The sequence below is a fragment of the Talpa occidentalis genome, unplaced genomic scaffold, assembly GCF_014898055.3.
Source record: "Talpa occidentalis isolate TD23 unplaced genomic scaffold, MPIMG_talOcc4v2.1 talOcc4.4, whole genome shotgun sequence".
In the NCBI taxonomy this organism is placed as follows: Eukaryota; Metazoa; Chordata; class Mammalia; order Eulipotyphla; family Talpidae; genus Talpa; species Talpa occidentalis.
The window spans coordinates 31,913,243-31,926,640 of NW_023604295.1; the positions used below are offsets into that span (position 1 = coordinate 31,913,243).

At 36.4% G+C, this 13,398-nt stretch overlaps 1 protein-coding gene across 1 annotated transcript in view; it reads left to right on the top strand.

The window, feature by feature from the left end:
- Nucleotides 1–1,899: 1,899 nt before the first annotated feature.
- Nucleotides 1,900–13,398, top strand: part of MAP3K13 (mitogen-activated protein kinase kinase kinase 13) — a 132,772-nt gene continuing 121,273 nt past the window's right edge. Inside the window, exons 1-2 of the mRNA XM_054700417.1 lie at nucleotides 1,900–1,969; nucleotides 4,217–4,351. The gene's annotated coding sequence lies outside the window, so the exon portion shown is untranslated. The remainder of the gene's footprint in view (nucleotides 1,970–4,216; nucleotides 4,352–13,398) is intronic.

Genomic DNA, 13,398 nt, shown 5'->3' on the forward strand with positions numbered 1-13,398 from the left:
TTATTTTTTCATTAAAGAGTCTGCCTCTCTCATCAGATAGGAAGCCCACTGAAGTCAGGGGATATTTTATTCATTATTGTACCTCTAATGCCTGGCATGGTGTCTCAAATTAATGGATAAATAAATTAGGAGGCTTCGATTCTAGAACTGAATGTCACTGTGACTCAGCAGTTTATTTAATTTTATGGTCCACAGATTCACTGAAAATAATTGACTTTTTTTATAGAGTTGGAAGAAATCTTATATTTCATCTATTCCAATTATATTATTCTATGGGTCTATGGGATTTCTTGGTTATTTGGACTACAGACCTATTGCCAATATTTCAACAATATGCTAGGTTTGTCATAGTTCTGGAAGAAAGGTTGAATACTTAAGGGAAATCTTACAATAGAGAAGCCTAAATAAAATTGTGCCATGTCACTGACAGTGCATTCACAGTCTTTATGTCTGCTTTCAGAAACTGCTTAGCTGAGTTAATTTTCCCTATTCTTAACTGAAGGTAGAGCTTAAAGTTGATACTTAACCTCTCATTTCTGGTTAAAAATTAAAGATTATAAGACCACTGCCAGACTAGAGGAGGTTACTATTTTAAAATGAAACCAGTTGAGGTGAGACTGGAACATTACATGAATATCAGAATTATATGGTGTCTGCTGCTAGGCTACACTACCCTTATATATCCTGGACTGTCCCTTTCCTGGTCCTTTTTTCTTGAGAGAAAAGGTTTTGAATGTGAATCATTCGGGGGACTGGAGCGAGGTAGTGAGCATTTTGACACTTCCATTTCTGGTCTTTGCCTTGCCACTAATTGTGTGACTTTCAGTGGCATCTCTGAATCCAATTTCCCTTACTTGTAACATCAGAAGGGTGACTACAGGTTATCTCTAAAGTTCTTTTCACATCTAACATTCCGTGATTTATTTATTTATTTATTTGTCCTGAGAACAAACCCTCAACTCAATTAGTCCCCCCTATTTTTTTTCCTGGGCTTTCTTCCTTCCATAAAAATCTAAGTAATCCATATTTTCTAGGCTTTATTCATCTTCTCCCCAGTATATAGCAGAATTACCAAGCAGGTTATATGAAGGAAGGTTGAAGTTGTTTCTTATATTAATATGAGTCCACTTTGAAAGAACTCACTGCTCAGAGGTGCAAAGTACCAAATACTAGTTACATAATTAAATTCGGAGGATACAAAGGACAACAGGAAAACTGGTTCCCGAGTTCCTTACTACTTCATCTGTTCCAATAGGAAACCTGAGAACGCTTTAAATAGTTACCTCATTGAACACTTTACTTTTCCCAGCGCTTCCCATGTATGACTTCAAGTGATACACACACCTATGTTCTAGGTACCGGGACTGCTTCCCACTTGAGGCAAGGCACAGAGAGGCTAAGTAACTTGCTGAGGGAACACCGTTACAACAGAGAAGCAGTATTATAAACTAGGCAGCACAACCTCAGAACCTACACTCTCATGCATTGTTTTTTCTTTTTAAGATTTATTTATTTATGCATGCAAGAGCTGGGGTACAGGCCAGAAGTGGGGTGGGGGGGGTGAGAGGATTCACCAGGGACAGAATGGGGAACAGAACAGGCAGAGGGACTGAAACACACTGCTGAGGGGAGCAGAGGGGAGACAGGAGAGGTCTGCTGTGCCATGTGGGTTTCTCCCTGGCCGGCCGGGGATCGAACTCGTGCCTCAAAGGCTGCGGACAGCTTCCTAGGGCGGTGCAGACGAGCGACTGGGAAAGAACCAGGTAAACAGGTTGCGAGAAGCGGCAGGACACCGGGCGAACTCATAGCAGCTCGCCAGTGAAGCCCTCGGCGGGCGCTGGACGTGAAATTCCCGGCGGAAGTGACGCCCAGGAAGTTACGCCCAGGAGGCGGCGTCTGGTCGCGGAGGGCGTCGCGATGGGCGGAGCTGGGCTTCTGTGGTCCTCCTGGAGCCTTGGGACCTGGGCAGGTAATCTGAGGGCGGAACCTGGACGGGAGACAGAGGGTGCAAGGGGCGGTTGCTCGCGGCCCCAAACTTAAGCGCTTAGAGACGGTGGATCTCGAACTAGGTGGTGGCGGGAGGAAGGCTCGTTGGCGTGGGTCTCCATGGGGATGGGGACGAGAGGAACTTTGGCAGTGGGGTTGTGAGGGCCAAGATCATGGAGGAAATACAGGCAGGCTGAGTTTCCTAGGAATCGTTCATGTGAGGGGGTCACGGGCTTCTGGGCATTCGCTTTCGGAGATGGAGAGATGGAATCTGGATGTAAAGATGGGCTGGCTGTAGAGTTTATTTCCCACTTATCTCGACCCTCAACTCTGATGCTAGTAGGGTACAGGGACGTCCTCTTTATCTCATCAGGACAGTACTTTGCTGCTCTTCGGCATATTTGAGATGCTGTTGAATGAGTGAGTTAATATGAACGTTCGTGAGCGCGCGAACCTGGTTCTGGCTCAGCATGGAGAACTTCTCCCCAACTTCAGTATCCCTACCACTGAATGTGGAAGTGACTCTAGCTTTGTTAGAGTGATCTATGAGAATGCCCACTACAGATCAGGACATGTGGTTGAAGTTTTGTAGTTACTGAAATGTGGAACTGTATCTTTTTTTTAGAAAAAGATTTATTTATGCATATAAGAACTGGGGTGCAGGCCATAGGTGCGGGAGGGTGAGAAGATTCACCAGGGACAGAGTGGGCAACGGAACAGGAGGATTGAATGAAATACTGCTGAGAGGAGTCTGCTGCGCCATGTGGGTTACCTCCCTGGCCCGGGATCAAACTCTTGCTGCAGTGGCTGCATATGGTTTCTTAGTGCTAAGACTTAACCCCTTGCGCCACCACGGAGGCCTAGAAATGTATCTTAATATTTTTCTTTGAAGTGGATAAGAGGGTAAGGCGATTGACGTCTCCTCTTTTGGGTTCCTTTACTTTTCTGGGAAGAACTTTCAGATGAATAATAACCTGGGAGGAGTTAGCCATCAAATGACAAACTGCAGTTGTTGGGCTGAACTTCTAATTAATGTTCCAAGTGCTATATTTTCAGCAATATGAACTTGCTTTTCTTTTTCTTAATGTTTTTCTTTTTTATGTTGGGGTTATTTCATAATAAAAATCCAGTTAGAGGTTTTACCTGGAAAGCGAACTCTTTCCTGGCAGTTGTAGAAAGCTTCCAAAATAGTGAATCCCTGGAGATTAAATTGCTGCCTTTGTAAAATATTTGTTTAAGTATCTTAAATGTGGTGAAGAGTGGGTCTACACCCAAAAGAACACATACTGTCATCAGATTGTTTTTGGTGGTCAAATGGAAAAATTGCAGATGACCCATCAGGCTATGTAATGTGAGCTGGGCAAGAATCGCTAAGGAGATGTAGTCCCAGTGAGGTAACTGTGTGTATGAGCTTCCTGCTATCTAATGAGAGAATAGTTGTTAAAAGATTCTAGATCTTGTGGATTAGATATAATGGAATAGGAAAACCTAAATTTACACCTTTTTCTTTTAACAAAGAAAAAAAATAGTAAGCATATTTGGATTTTAAAATTCTAAGATGTTCTTTAAAATAAGTTAAAAACAAAAAGTGGACATGTAAATACATCACTGCAGTCATTTAAATTTTAAAAGTTGGACTGGGGCTTCCCTGGTGGCACAAGGGCTTAAGACGCTCACTATGAAGCAATCCACAGCCACTGCAGCATGAGTTCGATCCCTGGCCAGGGAGCTGACCCACATGGTGCAGCAGACCTCTCCTGCCTTGCCCACTGCTCCCCTCAGCAGTGTATTTCAATCTGCCTGTTCCCCACTTCTGTCTTTGGTGAAAGGTCCTCTCACCCCCCACACCTCTGGCCTGTACCCCAGTTCTTGTATGCATAAATAAATAAATCTTTAAAAAAAATAAAAGTTGGACTCCCTTTTAAGACTTGTTTACATAATTTCTGGCAAGTGTTGGTATCCAGGTCATCCCTATCTTTGTATATGTGTACTATGGTGTCATCTTTAGAATACATATATACATGGCACAAAATAATGTTTTGAGATTCTCTACATTTATGTTAATATTAACATTTTACTTAAAAATTAAGTCTAATTTTGGTACCTCAGTCTGCTGTTTAATATCATGTTCACTTATTTACATACCTACATTCATAATAACTTATAATTATTATTCATAATAAATTGACATCCAAATGGTAACTTAGGTATATCTGTTGATATTCTTAAGGTTTTCAGTTTTGCAGAACATGGATATCTATGGACTCTAACATGGACATCATTTAAAGAAATTCATGGACCATTAATGGACAAAAACATGAATCAATTTGTATTGTGGCATTCAAATCCTAGCATTTTGGGAAAGGTAAGTTGATGACTGTGTTTTATGTTAGATGAGAGTTAGTACAGCCCCGAATTTGCCTAGTGAATTATAGGCTTGTGAATGAAAAATAAAAGCAGAATCTCTTTAAAATGTCTTGATCTGGACCTTCCAGAGATGTTTGCTTTGTATATGAGGCAACTGTTACTAGTTCCCTGTCAAATTGATGAGAAATTAAAAAGATTTACAAGGTATATTATTCCTGGAAGATTATTGCTGTGCTTACTTTTGGGGGAGACTTCCTTTCAACACTTCAGAGCCTAGTGGAATATATCAGCAAATGGATATCTATAGAAATGTGGCATCAAATAGTCATTTAAGTCACTTCATATCCAAGTTTGGCTCTGTGAGAGTATATGTCCCAAATCTTCTGGCCAATTTTATTTTGTCTATGTTTAAGCTACAAAAATGTCTTTTTTTCCTTAATCTCTTAGATCATTAATTCTCCCAGTCATCTTTCTGTCGTGGGGGTAATTTCTCCTTTTTTCCCTGTTTAACCTTTCCTAATTTATCAGTTTGTTGCTTTTTAAAACCTTAACTTCTACCTTTGTGATAACATTTGGCATAGTTTTTCTTGATCTCCATTGTATATACATTGACTTCTTGTTTAGAATTTTCTTAATTTTAAAAGTATGCAGTACTTATAGGGATTTATATTTCAGATGTACTTGCATACAAAAATTTGTTTACGAAGATATTGATCACCGTATTGTTTAAAAAATTTTTAAAAACTAGAAATAACCTAAATATCCCTCACTAGAGATCTAGTTAAATGAATGCCTTCATTCAGTGTAGTACATTGCAACTTTTAGAAAGAATGAAGTAGATCTATAATTGAGGTTATGAAAAAAATCTTTCAGATGCGTTAACAAGAGAGCAGTGTATAGAACTGTATGTATAGTATGTTTTCACTTGTTCCATGCATTTATGGAAACCCACGCAAAATATCTTCAAATTCACAAAAGGAACTATTGACAGAGTAACCTGGAAAAATGAGATGAGGTCTAGAGAAGGAAGAAGACTCACATTTTTTTCCTGTATACTCTTTTTAATGGATTGAAGTTTTTACTATGAGCATGTTTTTATTTTTGTAATAATAAGAAACAGCAACACTTTATGTGACTTTAATAATAATGGAAACCTACTACCATTCCTCATGACTTTTGTGCTTATAATTACTTTCACTATTCAGAAGAATTAGGGTTACCTAAATGAGTTAAGTTTTTTCCAAAACTGCATGGAAGATTTGGTGATGTTATAATAAATTTTTAACCTTGACATTACATCATTGCTTTTAATAAGTATTTGTGAATAAACTAAATGCTTAGTGCTGCCAAATTCAATGCTTATTTACAGCTTATAGCATGTTGCTGATCTTACCAGGTGATGCATGTTGTGACCCGCGTTGGCGAGCTAGGTTGTCTTGCATTGGCATGGCTCTTCTGAGCTACTCAGTATTACTGAAGGAGATGAACTTGGCTTCATTTGATCCTGTTTGGATCTTTAAACATATCTTACAGTTATTATTTCACTTTTTCTTGATGTTTAGAACTGGTTTATGTCATTCAAAGAATGACTTGTTCTATTAATAAGATCAGTAAACCAGAAATGTTTTTTAGATATACATGAATAATTTCATTCTATATTAAGAATACTATTTTGAATTGAATGATTACCTACCTTTGGATTCAGTAAAAATTTCTGGTGACTTTCTTTTCTGTAGGCATCTTTATTTTTATTTCATCTGCTTTTATAGTAGGAAATTTTGAATAGTGATAAGTGAGTAATTGAGTTATACGAGAAATTTAACAATATAACATCTTCATTTTATTGTAGAGGGATTTTATTTGAAACTTTCTTGAGAATAGGCTGCATAAGATACATTCCTATATGATATGTCTGATTGTGTATCTTGTTAAAATCAAAATGAGGGCTACTAATCTATTGGCTAAGTCATAATTAATGAAATAGAACAGATGATGGTATGTCAGGTGTTTTATACTGTTGTTTGACAGATTATTTTGCATATAATCATTTCTATGAAATGATGATTTGCTTCTTGAAGTGCTTGAGGTTAATCACTAAGAGCTACCAGGGGGAAATCATTGGATTGTATTCCTGGAGTGGAACTCTATTCTTGTGGAGAGCAGTGAATTGAATCTAAGGGTAGATTGGGTTATCCTGAGTCCAATTGTTAGATTAAGGTGACATATAGGAAAAAAGGAGATTAGCATGAATGTAAAAGTTACATGCAGAGAACACAGAATTAGAGAAGATGCATGTATGTGTGTGATACGCACACATATGTACAGTGCACATATATAGATACACAAATTACAAATGTTCAGAAAACCAAAATTACAGAGAGGAAGATATCCAATTAGTATAAGAGAAAGAAAAAAGAATTTCAAGGCCTCAGAGCTAAGCCTGTCATAGCTAAGTCATAATTGTGAGAGCAACCAAAAAGAATTTACAATCCAAAATTTATAGGGTCCAAGTGTTAGAAAGGTAGACAGAGCCCAAGAGTGAAAAAATTAAAATCTGGCAACATACAAGGTTAAGATTAAGAATCTCTTTCAGGGTTCCGTTTTATGGTATTGTTTTAGGAAAGGGAAAAAGAAGGGGGAACTGAAAATGTATTGCCATTCAGTTTTAAATGAGTCAGGCCCAGAAGCCTTTCCTAGTATTCCAATTAGTATATGGCCAAGATGGATTAACTAGACCCATTAACCTACAAAACATTTATATATAAAAACTAATTTCATTGTTAGATAAACCTTGAAGAACAAGAGAATTGCTTTTAATCAATTTTGTGATTACATAGAAGGACTACTGTGATGACCTAGATTGAGGGAACAAGGACTGTTTTGTTCAGAAAATAACAGACTTTGGAAGAGCTGCAGAAACTCTTCAAGAAGCATACTTGTTCTCTGTTATTTGAGGCCAAAATTAGTTCTAAACGAGAGAAGGTATAGAACTAGTCAGCAGTAGAGCAGATTGTGTCAAGAGACTGAACTTGGGTCATTAGGGTTGCTTAAGTTGTTTTGAACAGTAGGAGTGTTGTAGAAGGTTTTCCTGCTGTATGGGAGATTATACTAGATTATTATGAAGGTCCCTCAAATCCTGAAATTTTTTTGTGGGGCAATAAAGTGATTTATTGTAGTATAAGGCTATTATCCCTGTTTTTAAATAATGACAGCTAACTTATCCACTCAGACCACTCAGGTTATCCCTCAGTCTTGCTTTACCCAAAACCAGGAAATAAATTTTAAAATTACCTGAGGATGTAAATTGTAGACACAAAATCCATATGTTTTTCTCAGTTTGTTACTAAGTTTATTTGCTTCACAATTGTAACAGGCTTAATTACTGGTATCTAACTCCACAATGTGCTAGGAGCAGCAATATGAAGGAACTGAGTGCCTGAGTGGTACAAGAAAAAAATCAGAGAGCAGACCAACTAATTTTAAAATTGTAGCAGCTTGGGCCCTTTTGGTTAGATAAAAACAGCTCTATGTTAATAAATCTTCAAAGTGATAATCCTCACTTATGTTCACTGTTTTCTATGAAGAAGAATACCTGAATTTCTAAAATATTTCTAGAAATAGCTCTTTGGTGTGTTTAATACTAAAGATAGATATTTTGTCATTTTACATGTAGAGAGGTAGCACTATATAGTAGAAATAACATTGATTCTAGAGTAGTAAATGTTTGAATCTGGGCTCCAATATCTACTGGAACTTCTCTTCATTTATTATTCATTCCAAGACTCAATCTCTTCATCTGTAATATAGGAATTTACTGAAGAATAAAGATAAAATATATAAAAGGTTTGCCTGTGTTAGGTGCTAAGTAAATAATAATGATTGTTACCATTATTATCATAAAGCTTACTTGGTGTAGGGGCTAAAGTCTCAGGGCTATTAAAGCTATTGCCAGCCACTGCAGCACAAATTCGATCCCCAACCAGGGAACTAACGCACATGGCACAGCAGACCTCTCCTGTCTAGCCCACTGCTCCCCTCAGCAGTGTATTTCAGTAGATCTGTCTGTTCTGCTCCTCAGTCTGTCTCTGGTGAATCCTTTCACCCCCCCTCCATCCCCTGCACCTCTGGCCTACACCCCAGTTCTTGTATGCATAAATAAAGTAAATCTTTTAAAAATAAATAAATGAAGCTTACTTTGCCTTGAATTTTTTTCTCTTCAAATATAGGTAAAAACAAGTTCTTCTCAGCATTCTAGTGTGAATTTGAAAATATGTTAATGCTAATAATGGCGATGGCATACTTTTAGAATGCCCTTTTAAAAACTAGTACAAGTTATCTATGTCCAATTTTTAAAAGTTAGGATATATAAATAAATGTATATAACATATGTATGTCAAAAAGGAGTAAAATTGCCTATAATCCTCTACCACTGTCAATGTTTTAGTGGCATGCTTTTTTTTTTAAAAGGAGCATTTACTTGTTTTTTACTAGTCCTCTAAGAAATATAAAAATTAATTACATTAAATTATGCTTAGGTCCAGAGCCTGGATATAAATTACCACTTTTGGAGTCATCTATCATACCTTTGGCTTCATTTCTGCATATTCCAATATATTTGGCTTAAAAAATGCTTGAAAGTATTTTACCAACACACATCTTTGCAGACACCATCATTACAAATACAGTAAATAATTGGCATCCTTCGTTTTTAAACTGCTTTGATATTCCTGCATAATGTCACGTCTGAGTGAGATGACTGGAGAAACTGATTCTACTCACTTGAATTGGAAATTTAAGTCAGTCACTACACTTTCCAATCAGAATATGCAGTGAAAGATTGTGACATGGCATAATACTAGTTTAAAGAAAGTCCTGGTAATTTGTAGGGTAGGAGTGTAAGTTGGTGTTCTAGAGTCAGAGGTTCCAAGTTTAATCCTGACTCCACAATTTACTACCTAGGTAAACTACCTGAATTTCTTAACTTCTCTCTGTCTCAGCTTCTTCATCTGTAAATTGGGAATAATAGTATTTAGCTTATTATATCGGTGTAAAGATTTAATGAGTTAATCTCTATAGAGAGTTTATAGCAATGTTTGGCACAAAGTATAGACACTTAGTAAATATTAACTGTTCCTATCAGTTTTTAAAAGCTTAAAGTTTTCTCGGAAAACAGGATTATAGGAGCATGTAAGGTAAAAAGAAACAATTTAAAATAAGCATAAGAATGGTCAGGAAGATTTAAAGTCCTCTCCAAAAAAAAGAGAAGGGGCAACTGTAACAGGGATGTTAGTAACACCATGTGGGATATGTGTCACTGGCATTTTCAGGTGGCTATAAACTTTCCTGTTATATTGGTGCCTGTTTGTAATATTATTTCTATCTATTCTTCATTTGAACTTGCACAGTAGCTTGAATTTTTCTGTTTTAAGGCCTTTTCACTTTTCCTCCCTGTTTAAATATTTTGAAACCATAATTTTCCAATTTCTTTTTCTACCCCACAAACTCAATAGTTTTATGCTATCTTCATCCAATACTTTGGCCAGGTTTCAAAGGTCAAAAACTCTTCAAAACAATCTGATCTCACAGATAGTAATCCAAGAGAGTATCATTAAATTAATTTATCTGACTGCAGCCATGGGTGATTCTGTAAGAGCTTTAGATTCTGTTGAAATATGAAGTGAAAAATATTAAAGAGATAAGCCAGTGAACATATTTCGTTGTAGACTTTAGTCTACAACTTTTTAATCTTAAAAACTTTTTTCTTTTTTATTTCTTTTTGTCTCTCTCTCTCTTTGTAGTGATCTGTTTAATCACTCTTCAAAGTGTTGTAGCTTTTCAAACCTTCTAAAAATAATTTATTAGAATTGCTAGTAGAACTTTTGTTCTTTGTTTTGTTTTAAAGCATCAAGTTTTTGAAGACCTTGGGGCCCACCATCATTACGCATTCAAGATTTGAGTTTGAATAACTTCATCAAGACTTAGATCCTCTTCAAAAGCTTCAAGTCTCATCTACATTAAACCATTCTTTTGAACCTTCTCACAAAAGTAAAAGCTTAAAGGGACTAAATCCATTAATTCATTCTACTTTTTATATTTTCTTCTGATTTCCTTGGCCTCCAGGATCTTCCATATTGCTTATGTTTCCTTTAGAGACAAGGAAACAGTGCTTTCCAAAAGAATGTGTGTCCTGTGGCCATAAACTTTCATTAATAGAGGAGCATAAATTTGGCTTGATAAGATAAGAATCAGATCTTTTGATGTGCTCTCTAAAAACTTAAGTCAACAATAAGAAAATGAGGATAAAGTGGTCAAATATTTGAGATCAGATTATACTCTCAGAGGCAACCTTCTTTCAAGAAAAAGATTCCTCAACCTAAAGCTTAATGGTTCTTATTCTCCTGCCTCTTACTAAATATTTGATAATTGGGAAAGTCACTTTACCTCATTGGACCTTAGCTTCATCATCTGTAAAGGAAATCTGATAGTTTCCCTACCTACCTCACAGGGTTGTTGTGAGGATCAAGTGAAATAATGTACATAAAAAGGACTTATATAAAAGTGCAATACAGACATAGGGTCCTGTTACATAGCACCTGCAAATCATTCCTTTATCTTTTGGGCTTGAAAAGGTAGGTGACTTAAGTACCTTATCCAGGCTGGATACATGGTAACAAGGATATGCTAACTTGTGTTTTATCTGAATACATAGAAAACTACTGTGGGCTAGTACTAGGAAGGAGGAAGACTGTACTAATTCTCCTAAAATTATGAATTAGCATTGATAATTCTCAAGAGCAGTTATGGATTATAACATAGTCATGGTTTACAAAGTTTATTTTATTAAGTTATTACCAGCATTTTTTTTAAATGGAAGATAGAACAGGAAATTTTATAATGCATCCCACATGGTAAGAGTAAATACTGTTGCAATTTTATGTCTGTGTGAATGTGTATGTGTTTGTAGTTGTGTATGCGGTCATTAAATAAAATGCATTTTCCCTATGATTTGCAGTAGCTGATTTACGAGTATCATCTTAGTACTAATGACTTTCTACTTACTTGGATTCTTAGGAGACTTTCTTTTCTTGCTGTTTGTGACAAATTAACAGTTATATTAGATTGACTTTTGGTCTAATTAATGAGATAGTTTTTATTCCATAGCATAGCAAAATATTTTATATAAAATTTAATACTATCTTCTCTGACCCTTAACTGTTAGAGCATTTAAGGTAGATTCAGCCTCATAGCAGTAGAAAGATTGTATTAAGAGTTTTTCCTTTTGTGTTTCTGGTCTATTGGAAAACAAACAAAAACCCCACTTAGTTTAGAACTGTTAGAGGACTCTAGAGACAGGCTATAGAAATTATAGTTAACATGACTGGAAATTTGGTGGTCTCTGTAAGAGAAAATGCCATGTTTTTTCTCTAAATTTATCTTTAATGATTTAAAATGAATAAGTCACTCACATTAACATATGCAGCTGTTTCCCTGAAAACCTTTTTGGTGATAGCATTAGTTAGGAATAGAAGATTTTTAAAGTATCTGTGCTTAATAAGGAACACCTTCTTTCAAGGGTTGTACATTCTAATTCATTGGTAAAAAAATAGTTCTTTGGTATTTGGTGCCCTGGAATTACTTATTTAAACTTTTTGGAATGCTACAGGAAGTGCTGGTTTTACCGTCTTACAAGTTAAATAAATGCATACAGTCCTAGCATCATACAGTCTGTTGAATATTTATCAGAAGATTTTAAATGTGCAATCCACCTGCTTCGTTTTCTAAACAGTCATAGCCAAGCTTCATGCCTTGGTGGAGATAGAACAAATTGCATAGATTGTGCAAATTGAGGCTCTATTGTGCATGACAATTGGCAGTTCTTTTATGCATGACTATTGGCAGCTGTGGCTCAGTTACCATATGTGATCAACTTTTTGTTTTTTTTCCTCTCTTCCCCCAAAAATCACATTAACATTTATCTCCACTCCATGTAGAAAGTAGGATCTGTCTATAAAAAACATCAAGAAAAGTAGCTAAATAACCTCAGCCATACTTGACCGTCCTCCACCTTCATAAATCTATCATCAAATTCTGTCTTTTCTCCTGTCCATCTGTCAACCTATCCATCTGTTTCTGTTCGCATGCTGCTATCGTCTCTGCCCATTCTTCAGCAATAGCTCTTTTTTCCCCTCCTAAGTGCCATTGTTACACATCTTTGCTAGTGTTTTGACAGTACAGGATTTCCCCTCTCAGGTATAGGCATCACAACACTCCTACCACCCATCACTGAAACAACCATAGTCCTCTACCATAGTCCATTATGCTCTTCCTTGCCCCTCACCTTTTTCTTCCCCCTTCCCCCTCCTCCTCTGAAAGCCCCAGATCTATGATCAGCTTTCAGAAGTTAGTTTTAAAATTTATCTTTGTCTTACTTTTTTCTTGGTTTTTCTATATTTCACATGTAAATGATATCATCTGGTATTTAGGTATTTATCTTTCTCCTCTGGCTTATTTTACTTAGCTCTTGACTGATCTCCTATATTGACTCTTCCCTCCTTTAATTTCATTGCTTTTAAAAATGAAACTGTAATCTTTTTGGCTTCCTGCTTTAAATTGTTATTACCCTTAGAATTTAACCCAAAATCTTAAGTGATTCTTTGCCTACTAGTCTCCAGCCACAGTGGTCCTCCAATTCTCCGAAGGTGCATTTTTTTTCTTCAGGGATTTTGCAGACACTTTCTGCTTGGAATGCTCTCTTCCCTTCAATACCTCTTCATTTAACTCACTTCTATTTATACTACCCAGGTCACTTTAATTTTTTATTCAAAAAAATCTTCCCTCATAGACTAGACTAGACCTCCCTGCCTCATTGTTTCATAAATCATCCAGTTCTTCTCAGACCTAGTAGCATAGCTGTAATTCTTTTTTTTTTTTTTTTAAGATTTATTTATTTATACAAGAACTGGGGTATAGGCTAGATGCATGGTAGGGTGAGAGGATTCACCAGAGTCAGAGCGGGGAACAGAACAGGCAGACTGACAGAAATAC